General features: G+C 36.8%; 1 long non-coding RNA gene across 1 annotated transcript in view; it reads left to right on the top strand.

The window, feature by feature from the left end:
• The first annotated feature begins 1,455 nt into the window (after nt 1–1,455).
• LOC136028192 (uncharacterized) overlaps nt 1,456–11,939 on the top strand; it is a 28,328-nt gene continuing 17,844 nt past the window's right edge. The window contains exon 1 of the long non-coding RNA XR_010617757.1: nt 1,456–1,582. This is a non-coding gene — a long non-coding RNA (uncharacterized LOC136028192). The remainder of the gene's footprint in view (nt 1,583–11,939) is intronic.

Here is an 11,939-nt window from a genome sequence, read left to right as displayed (position 1 = left end):
TTGATGAGGAAGCAGCCCCTTTCATATACGAAGTAATTTCTGTTCGTTTTAAATTTTAATGTCGCTCCTTACTTTCAGTTAAAAAACTTGTTTTTTTTATTTAATTTCTGGACGTTTTTGAATCAATGCATGTTTTGATTTTGGCTCTCCGCAGAGGAATAATTAAAACGAAATTTGCATATTTTTTTTTGTTTAGGCTAAATGGCTTTCTCATAGTCTTGATCGAATGATTTTGAGAAAAAAAGGAGTGGGAGAGGAAGCATAGTTGCCCTCCTATTTTTGGTTACTTAAAAAGGCAACTAGAACTTTAAATTTTTTACGAATGTTTTTATTAGTAAAAGATATACGTAACTTATAAATTAGCTTACGTAACGAACTTTTGTATTCTCATGTTTTTATTATAATTATGAGGGGGTCACCCCCTCGTCAGTACCTCGTTCTTTACACTAAAGTTTAAATTATGTCCCAATTCATTAAGAATGACCACTGAATCACAAAAGCCGTAAAATAAATAGTTGAAATTACTAAAAATACGTTAGCGTAAAGAGCGAAGTATTAGGAGGAGGTTAGCCCCTCATATGTGTAATAATCTCTGCTGCTTTTAAGTTTTAATGCTGCTCCTTACTTCCAGTTGAAAAAACTTTTTCACATTTATTTTTTTCATTGTTTTTTTTTTTAATAATGCTAGAAAGTCCTGCGCTCCTTTCATAGAAATTTTCTTCCCCCATGACAAATTCCTCGATGGAAAGTTCCCCCAACATATCCCCCTCTTCTCCATCCCTCCCCCAACCAAAAAATTCCACCTGAAAACGTCTGTACACTTCCCAATAAAGATTACTATATGTAAGCACTGGTCAAAGTTTGTAACTTGTAGCCCCTCCCACGGGGACTGTGGGAGAGTAAGTGGTCCCCAAAGACATAGTTCTAAGGCTTTTTGACTACGCTGAATAAAATGGCTATCTCAGAATTTTGATCCTTTGACTTTGGGAAAATAATTAGCGTGGGAGGGGTCCTAGGTGCCCTCCAATTTTTTGGTCACTTAAAAAGGGCACTATAACTTTTCATTTCAGTTAGAATCAGCCCTATCGCAACATTTTTAGGACCACTGGGTCGATACGATCACCCCTGGAAAAACAACAGAAAAAACAAACAAACAAATAAACACGCATCTGCCTTCTGGCAAAAAATACAAAATTCAACATTTTTGTAGACAGAAGCTTGAAACTTCAACAATAAGGTTTTCTGATGCGCTGAATCTGATGGTGGGATTTTCGTTAAGATTGTATGACTTTTAGAGGGTGTTTCCTCCTATTTTTTAAAACGAGGCAAATTTTCTCAGGCTCGTAACTTTTGATGGGTAATACTAAACTTGATGAAACTTATATATTTAAAATCAGCATTAAATGCGATTCTTTTGATGTAGCTATTGGTATCAAAATTCCATTTTTTAGAATTTTGGTTACTATTGAGCCGGGTCGCTCCTTACTACAGTTCGTTACCAAGCACTGTTTGATGATGACAGACACAGGTCCTGTCGAAATTATCGTTTTAAGAAAATCAAGACCTGATATCTGCAGCTTAGGTAAGTTTATTACCATCTACCATTATTATATCATAGATATGAGTATGAACTAAAGTGTTTGTCTAGTAAGATGGATTAGTAATCCATGATAATCCATCTAATCCATTAAAAACATCTAATCCAAATTAGATACATGTTCACTCATTTTATCTAAGTTTTCTTTGGCGATTTTAAGAGAAAATATTCCTATTATTAAGCAAATATGCCTCTACAAGTGCAACCAGTGAATAAAAGCTCACTAGCTAAACATACATCACTTTCTGATTTGTCTTAAAGAAAAAGTATGAGACACAACATTTCTTTTTTTTTGGGTCAAAACGTTTTCGATATAATATTTACATTGATATTCCATAAGAACAAGCGTATAAAGGAACGATGGGATACTGTCCGTGGTTGTCATTAATGGGGGATGCTTTGAAGTAAATGATGTACTGCATCACGATCAGGGTTGCCACCAGGGTCCGCTCCTAAAGGGTTACAATTGTCCAAGTTTGCGTGCTACACAGCGATTTTCGGTGCTACAATTAAAAATTGACAAAAATAGTGCTAAAATAGCATTTTCGCTTTAAATATGACAAAAAAAAATTCGCTCTAAACGTGCTGCAGTTCTAAACATAATGAAATAGTGCTTACATAGTACTTCTGTACTACAGGTGACAGTCCTGATCAAACTTACGCAATATTTTTGAGACTTAGCGACGTCAACTCATGAAAATATAGGAGGGGACAAAATATATTTTTTAAGATTCAGGGGGGGGGGGGCTGTAATTTTTTTTTCAGTTTTTCGAATGAAAAAAAAATCCTAAGAAAATATCGTAAAAGGCCTTTTATACTATCTAGTGGTGGTAGGATGGGTAAAGCATTCAGGGGGAGGCCAATGTCCACCACAAATTGATGCCCCTGTTACTATTAATTCTTAAGTCACTTTTCCCCACTGAATTGAATAAAGTTAGGTCTCTCTAGAGAAGTAACTTGTTTAATTTTGTCAAAGTATAACAATGGAATAATATACCCAGTCTTTATGGTAGCTGAAAGAAAGTACTTCCCTTTCATTCAAAACGATAACACAAAAGCCTCACCAAAGTAAACAAGAAATGAACGAGATGGTGACTGTAAAAATTAAATTTAGTTTTCTTCTTCAAATATTCTAAGGATCTTGGCTTAAAGCAAATGGTACCTTTGTCAATATATCAAATAAAACCGGGTCCTTAATGCCTAAACCTTCGGTGATGGGTGACACTGCACAATTCAATTTTAAAATCCGGATCTCAAAAGTTCAAAGTAAGAATAATGTTATACATGTACATTCCTAGCATTTATTTTTATTGCCAGAGCAGAATAAGAAGTGACAGGCAGATTATTTGAAACACTTGAAAAATGAGAATCTTATTGTAATGAGTGATTTCTCCATTTTCCTAGTTATGTATATTTTGCTATGGTCAGACTTTGATTACCAAATAGAGAAGTTAAATATATATCATGAGAGCGCAATAAGAGAGTTATATTAGAGATGTTTAAAAACCAAATTACCTATATTAGTTATACTGTTAGTCCGGCTCTGTTTTTCTATTTTAACGTTCAAACTGTCAAATCGCCTTAGGTTATATTTCTAAAGTATAGAGGCAAAATAAACAGCTTTCGATAGTTCTGACTCAACTGCCTTTCTTAAAATTTTGACTAAAAACCGGGCTCACCATATTTTCATATGGCGGACAATGGTCGAACCTGGTACTTTGTTATGGAAAGATGAGCTTTTGTTACTGTGAAGGACTCTAGAACTCTCAGTTTCAATCAAAATGTGCATGGTATTCTAGGACCAATGGTTCAGGACGGTTATACTTATAATGAAAAAACCGCATCATTGACCATATTATAAATTTTGTACTTTTGTAGGTACAAGCTTGAAACTCCACCCCAGAGTTCTCAGATATGTTAAGTGTGGTTGTATAATTTTCATTAGGTATCGACCCCTTTTTGGGGATGGTTCGACTTTTTGTAAAATTAAGCAAATGTTCTTATGCTAATAACTTCGAAAGGTGGCTTCAAAGTTGATAACTATTACACATTTACACTTAGTTAAAAGTAATATATTTTAATGAAAATACAGGGTTTTGTCATATCCTTCATCGATATTCAATTTGTTGTAGAAAATTTATAGTTTACGCAAAAACTATTATTTATTACATTGTACTTTGTTTGTTGTTAATTTTATTTAATTAATCAATTTCTATCTATGTGGATCTCCAAATTTTGCTTTTTTGTGAGGACACTTTGAGTCAGTAGTCTCTGCTAACAAAACCAAGAATATCAAAAGCACCAAAAGATAACATCATACAAAAAATTAAAACTATAAGAGGGAATAAATATTTGCTTGGAAACGTGCTAAAATTATGTGTATTCCGAGTAAGAAAGTGTGTAAGAAGTTGGGAACAGTGCTTCCCCTTTATAAATTCAAAATCCCTATAAGGCTGGTGAAAAATCTAAAAAAAAAAAGTCCCGTCTCGATACCAGAACCCCTCCCCTCCATTTTCTTTAGAAGAAATTTCCAAAAGGGTTTTCCAATAGCCTTTAGAAGGCTTACGGGTGAGGAGAGGGACAGTAACTAAACTATTTTTTGTATTGGTTTCTGATCGTTTTAGTTTGATTTGAGAACACACTTTAACTTATACTCGTTTTAGGATTTGTTTATTTATATACATCAGTATCTGCCATGATGGTGTGACATATTGGGTGCGACTATTTATTCTAATTTCTCTTTGTTTGGTTTAATTTCTGATTGTTTTAAGTTTGAATTATCAAAGGACCTTATTTCTGCTCGTCTCAAGTTTTCATATGCTCTTTGTTTTTAAAAACCATATTTTCAGTAATTTTGTTTTTAATTAGCTTCGTAAAGTGGCGGGGTAGAGGGGATTTTGGGCGAGTGTAATGGCGCCGTCCGAGGATGAAAATACACATTTGAACCTAGGTCACATTTCAACTGCTTGGGGAAATTTACACAGTGAAACAACATATGTCAAGTTGGGAAAAATAATCAGAATCTTCTAGTGCCTGCAGTTTTTGGTAATAATTCTGCAATGGAAATTCTCACAAATCAAAAACATTTCGCAAAGTCATGGGGGAGGGGGTGGACTAAATCTACTTTTACATTTTAATTAAGGAGTCGGGTCGAGTGTACAAAAAACACAACATACACACAAACATAATGTAAAAAATTAGCAAATTTAAATGTTGCGTATGTACCTTGTAGTAATTCTGAAAATTTTTACTTGTGTCAAGCTTGATAGCAAGTCCAAAGCTTGAGAAAGATACATCTTATCCGTAAGAGATCACTTCAGTTAAAAAAAGTATTGTCTCTAGGCTGAATAAATATGACACCCACACTCTTAGGGAAAATATAGGTTGAATTGTTTAATAGTAGAATTTTCTTAGATAGATGAAAATTTATATGTAAATTATTAATTTTCTGTATCATATTGCCTATGGTTAAAGGCTTCTGCAAAATCATGTGTTTCTATCCAATTTTTAGCCACTGTCAGACTTTCAGTTACCATTGACAAAGGTCGTCCTTGCTCTACCGTCAGTGGTTTGATTACACAGATTGTTTAAAAGCCACTACCCTAACAATTGCGCCATTCCACAGAAATGTGGAAGGGGGCAAGGATTTTTTTCGATTTTTTCAAAGAAAGAAAAAATTCAATGTTTTTTGTCAAAAAGGGTATATTTTGAATCTATGGGGATAATAACCTCTCTTTGCCCAATCGCTACCCCCGTGTCTTAGAGGGTTCCATTGCAACTGAACCACCGGGTAACTGAATCCTAAGCAACTGAACCACTGTAACTGAACTACCGTGCTTTGAAACACCGTGCAACTGAACCACCATGCAACTGAGCCATTGTGAAACTGAACCCCCGTGCAACTTAACCCCTGTGTGACGAACCCTCTTGTAACTGAACTCTCGTGCAACTTACCCATTTTACTGAGCCCTCGTGCAACTCAACCCCAATGCAAATCAACCCCGTTTAAATAAACCCACTGCATTTGGACCCCCGTGCAACTGAACCTCCACGCAACTGAACCACCGTGCAACTGAACCACCGTGCAACTGGACCACTTTGCAACTGAATCATCCTGCAGCTGAACCCTCGTATAACTGAACTCTCGTGCAACTCCACCACCGTACTTACTTCGGGTAAAACGCAAGTTAGAATCTTTACATGTTTAACTTTGTTGGAATTGTTTGCTTTTTAAAGTCATAATATAAATGACTGTCAAGATGATTAATAAAAAAGCTCTGTTTTATTGTCACAAAAACAAAGAAAATCAGACGTCACAGACTCTTAAACCCAGATTTCTTTCTCCTTTTTTATGTCAATTAATGGGAGCTCCCTTTGCCCCTCCACTGTATATGAGTCTAGGCGTGCGACCCCCTCTCCTACGGAGAGGGAGATACCTCAAAGGGTGCATTTTAATGCCAAATGTCCCAATTCTCATTGAGGATAGACACAGAATTAGCTCTAGAGGAGAGACAAGAGGAAGGGGGAGGTAGAGATTAGTTATAACCCCAGACAACTCTAGTCTTTTATTTATAAGTCGAAAGTGATTGGATACCAACCAACCACGAGGGGTATTTTTCAGGGGCAGATTCATCACGGGAAAGTATTTTCCAGGGGTGGGGGTATTTTCCACAGGGATGTATTTTCCGGATGTATTTCCACAAGAGGTGATTTTGCTGGGGGGAGGGGCTGGTTGCCCTCCAATCACTTTTGACTTTTAAAAAGGGCGGTAAAACTTTCAATTTCCAATCGAAAAATAAAACGTTATTAATAAATGTGATTAACGAAAAACCCCGCAGTCCTCAGGGTAAGGGCTGTAGGTTTTTGCAAGTTACCCATTGTTTAAAATTTAGGGAATTTATAGAAGGGATGGACGTACAAACTTTGGAGAAGGCTCGTTCGATTGGAAATGCAAATTTCAAGTTCAATTTTGAAGAATCAAAAATAATCCGAGGACATCAGCCTCTCCCTTTTAACCCTCCCCCCAAATGCATCCGATCAGAATTTATTTTTTTTCAAAATAGTCTAAAGTTCAAATAAACAAACCTTTGGTGTTAACCCCACCAACAGCTCCTGTAGTAAGGGCTGTAAGTGAAGCTAGTTACTTAATGTTAACACGTGACGTTTTTATGGAAAATATTTTTTGTGAACTTGGGAAGAGGGCTCATTTGATTGGGAATCAAAGGCTACATTGCACTTTTTAAGAGTTAAAAGTGGTTGAAGGGCTTTCACCCCACCCTATTTTTGCCCAAATACATCCGATTGAATATTTTGAGTTGACCATTTTATTTAAAACAGATCAAAGGTTAAACAACTATGCCTCCAGGGTTCACAACCTCTAGCTCCTGGTGCAAGGGCTGTAAGTTATGCAAGTTGCCAATTGTTAACATACAAGGTGTTTCTTTTTTATAAAGGAAAGAGGGCATGTTTGATCTTATAAATAAAAAAAAGCGTGGAGTATTAAGGTCAAACCTAAGGGAAATGTCAAGAAGAATGTCAAACACAATCACAAGACATTTTTTCCTCTATTGGTTGTAAAATGGAAATATCTACAATGCAACCAGCAATACCGGCAATATCTACAATGGCTGATAATATCAGCCGTCCCATCGTTTGGAAAATGTTTAAGAGCATCTTCAACTAAAGACAACGTATCTGCAATGTCTCGAGAACAGCTGAGGGTATAAACCGACGGTATGAAGTTTAAATTTTTTTGGTATGTTAAAGAGAAATTGAAAAAAAGGCTGGAGTACAACCAGTCCCCCTCCCATATCCTTTTTAGCTGTAATCTTCTCAAAGACATTTGATAAAAAATTCGTTATCTAGATTCACAAAGGTTAAATTTTTTAAACACATATGTTTATTACTTTACGTCCAGAAAGGTCTGACTCATCTGAAAAAAAAAAAAAATCATCTTTAATTGTTCGTGACATTGGATCTTCTTTTTGGTTTTTGCAAAAATAAAACAAAGCTTTTTCATGAATTATCTTGACATGCGCTTATATCATGACTTTAAAAAACAAACTATTCCAACAAGGTTGAACTTGAAGATGTAAAAATTCTAACTTGTGTTTTACCCAATGATATTGCCTCATATATGTAGAATGCTGAAAAACTGAAAATGAGTTCATTGAAAAACCGAGTTCAGTGGTCCAATTACACTAGGGTTCAGTTGCAAGGTAACTCAGTTGCACGGTGGTTCAGTTGCAAGGTGTTTCAGTTACACGATGGTGCAGTTACAAAGAGGTTCAGTTGCTTGGTGGTTCAGTTACACGAGGGTTCAGTACACGGGGGTTCAGTTCAATGGGGTTGAGTTTCCCGGGGGAGGGGGGGTAGTTGCTCGAGGGTTTAGTTAAATGAGGTTCGGTTGCCTGGTGGTTCAGTTACAAGAGGGTTCAGCTGGACAGGGGTTTGGTTATACAGGGGCTCAGTTGTACCGTGGTTCAGTTACAGTGGTTCAGTTACACGGTGGTTCAATTACACGCAGACCGTCTCAGCGAACCAACACTTTAATTAAACGTAATCTAATATTTTAGTGAATCTGATAAAAAAAAACTTAACCTTATTATTTTTTTTTCGAAGATTATTTTCTTTATAGAGACCATGTTACGCCAAAGTTCCTTTTAAACATAATTTCTTTTCATTATAATTTAAAAATGTTAAACATGCAGTTTTTGCGCGCAATCACATTCTTATCAGCTCAGGGTATGGCTAACATGACTGTCTAGGACCTTTCTTACGACATCCTCATAACTTATGATACCGTCACACTTCATTAATAAATTTTAGCTATAATCCGTCTCTTTTATGCTATGAAGCATTGAGCGATTTCTAACCCACAAAAGATATTTTGCAAACCATTTTTTACTGTCTATACAGCAGAATTTGGCTAGAGCACTCCTATGGTGACAAATTTCTGTTTTATGCTAATCAAGAATTATTAAATTATCGTGACTTTGTAATTTAGCTTTATTTATTTAGCACTGTCCCTAAAAGTAGTTGAATTAGAAATGTAGCCACGAATAAGAATGTGTACAACTATGGGTTCTTTAAGCTGGAAATGACAATGGTGTTTGCAAATGGTTTTCCTTATATGACATATCTCGTGTATTTTCTTGGCATAATTAGTTTATTGGTTTTTGAGCAATTTAAGGGTTAAAGCTTTGTCCTTACATAGGGCAAATGAGAAAAAAAACCCAAGATTCCGTTCAAGGATCTATGTCACTTTTCTAAATGTGCTATTTTTTTTATTTCATGCCCCCCCCCTAAACAAACTATACCCTCCCTCCCATCTTATGGCTCGGAATGCGTCCGCTTATGGTGATTTCCTTAGCTGGGCATATTTACTTAGTTCTGTTTAATGTGAACTGAAATGGCAAAAAAGTAAGGTTTCATTACCATGGTTCCTGTTTTTGGCACAACGTCAAGGTCTTCAGATAAATATAATTCTTAGCACTTGTTCTCTTCTATTCGTCTTCAATGCACTTTTCTTCCTTTTGCTTTTATATTGGTGGTATGTAATTTTGCTACAGGGACTTTTTTTTAATTTCATTATTTCCCCTTGAAAAAATATGCCCTCCCTTCCAACTTATGGCCCAGAATAGTCCACATATGGTGATTTCCATAGCTGGACATATTTACTTTAATCCTGTTTAATGCGAACTAAAATGGCGAAAAAATCTATTTCCTTTAGCTTGGCTTTTAGTTTTTGGCACACAAGTTAGATAACAGATTTTTGTTTTTATGGCACTTGGTATTGACCAAGTGACATATAGCGATCACAAATTCTATTCGTCTGTCTGTCGGTCTGTCTGTCTGTCAGTCCCGGTTTTGCTAGTTTAGGCACTTCCAGATAAGCTAGGACGATGAAATTTGGCAGGCGTATCAGGGACCAAACCAGATTGAATTAGAAATAGTCGTTTCCACGATTCGAGTATCTGGGGGGAGGGGAGTGGGGGCATGGTTAATTCAGAAAAAATAGAAAATATGAGGTATTTTTAACTTACGAGCAGGTGATTGGATCTTAATGAAATGTGATATTTAGAAGGACATAGTGTCTCAGAACTCTTATTTTAAATCCCGACAAGATCCGTTGATATTGGGGTGGAGCTGGAGGGGGAAACCTAAAATCTTGGAAAACGCTTAGAGTGGAGGGATCGGGATGAAACTTGGTGGAAAAAATAAGCACAAGTCCTAGATACGTGATTGATAAAACCGGAATGGATCCGCTCCCTTTGGGGGAGTTTGGGGGAGGGTTAATTCGGAAAAATTAGAAAAGTTGAGGTATTTTTAACTTAAGAATGGGTAGCCAGATCTTAATGAAATTTGATATTTAGAAGCAACTCATGTCGTAGAGCTCTTGTTTTAAATCCCAGCCCGATCCGTTGATATTGGGGTGGAGCTGGAGGGGGAAACCTAAAATCTTGGAAAACGCTTAGAGTGGAGAGATCGGGATGAAACTTGGTGGGTAGAATAACCAAATGTCGTAGATACATGATTGATGTAACCAGACTAGATCCGCACTCTTGGGGGGGGGTCGAGTGCTTTGGCGAGTTCGGTGCTAATGAAAATTGGTAGGTGTGTCAGGGACCTACAAAAATTAACTTGATAAAGTCGTTTTCCCTGATTCGGCCATCTGGGGGCTGAAGGGAGAGGAAAACTTGAGAAGGGAAAGGAAGGTATTTTAACTTACGAGTGGGTGATCGGATCTTAATGAATTTTGATATTTAGAAAGATCTCGTGTCTCAGTGCTCTTATTTTAAATCCCGACCGGCATTAAGTCTCTGGTTTTCCTTTGAAATCCATCTATTGATTCTTAGAACTTTGCTAGAGCTCATGCCATATGAGCTCTTTACTCTTCTGACCTCGTCACAAGTGCCATATGAGCTCTTAGCTCTTGTTTTTTCGTAGCACTGGTTCTGTTTTATTTATCTTCAATGCACTTTTCTTCCTTTTGCTTTTATATTGGTGGTATGTAATTTGCTAAAGGCACTTTTTATGGCACTTGGTATTTACCAAGTGATGTATAGCGATCGCAATTTCTGTCTGTCTGTCGGTCTGTCTGTCTGTCTGTCGGTCCCGGTTTTGCTAGTTTGGTCACTTCCAGATAAACTAGGACTATAATGTTTGGCAGGCGTATCAGAAACCTGACCAGATTAAATTAGAAATAGTCGTTTCCTCGATTCTCCCATCTGGAGGACGGAATGGGGGAGGACATTTAACTCGGACAAATTAGAAAAAAGAGTTTTTTTTTAACTTTGGAACGATTAATCGGATCAATTTGAAATTTGATATTTAAAAGAATATAGTGTCTCAGAATTCTTTTTTAAATCTCGACCGGATCTGGTGACATTTGGAGGAGTTGGAGTGGGAAACCTGAAATATTGGAAAACGCTTAGAGTGGAGGGACCAGGATGAAACTTGGTGGGAAATATAAGCACAAGTCCTAGATACATGATTGAAATAACCGGAACGGATCTGCTCTCTTTTAGGGAGTTGGAGTGGGGTTAAATTCGGTTATTTCGGAAAAATTGGAAAAAATTTTGTATTTTTAACTTAAGAACAGGTGATCAGATCTTAACGAAATTTGGTATTTAGAAGGACCTCATCACTCAGTACTCAGTACTCAGGAAATCATGAAAATGGAGGCATGTTTATCTTACGACTGGGTGATTGAATCTTATTGAAACTTGATATATATTTCATGTCTCATGTCTCAGATGCTCTATTTTCAATTCGACACACAGGGGTTGGAGGGGAGAAACGGAAATCTTGGAAATCGAAAATCTTGGAAAACTCTTAGAGTGAAGAGATGGGAATGAAACTTGATGGGAAGAATAAGCACAGGCTCTTGATACGTGATTCACATAACCGGACCGATTCGTTGTCTTTGGGGAAGTTGGGGGGATTAATAGTACTTTGGCGAGTTCAAGAATAAGTACAAGTTATAGATACGTGATTGACGTAAGCGGACCGGATCCAATGTCTTTAGGGGAATTGGAGGGATTTCTAGTGCTTTGGCGAGTTCGGTGCTTCTTGAGATGCTAGGAAGATGAAATCACTAACTCTAGTACCGAGTCTAATTTTAGGTTCCGACCTTCCCACAAGTGCCATATGAGCTCTTGGCTCTTTTTTTAAATTTCATTACATCCCCTTGAAAAAAAATATACCCTCCCTTCCAACTTAAGGCCCAGAATATGTCCGCATATGGGGATTTCCGTAGCTGGACATATTTACTTTAATCATGTTTAATGCGAACTAAATGGCAAAAAATATATTTCTTTTAGCATGGTTTTAGTTTTTG

This window comes from Artemia franciscana, chromosome 6, assembly GCF_032884065.1.
Source record: "Artemia franciscana chromosome 6, ASM3288406v1, whole genome shotgun sequence".
NCBI classification, from domain to species: Eukaryota; Metazoa; Arthropoda; class Branchiopoda; order Anostraca; family Artemiidae; genus Artemia; species Artemia franciscana.
The sequence above is the reverse complement of the archived record's forward strand: the minus strand, read 5'-3'. Positions and strand labels throughout refer to the sequence as shown.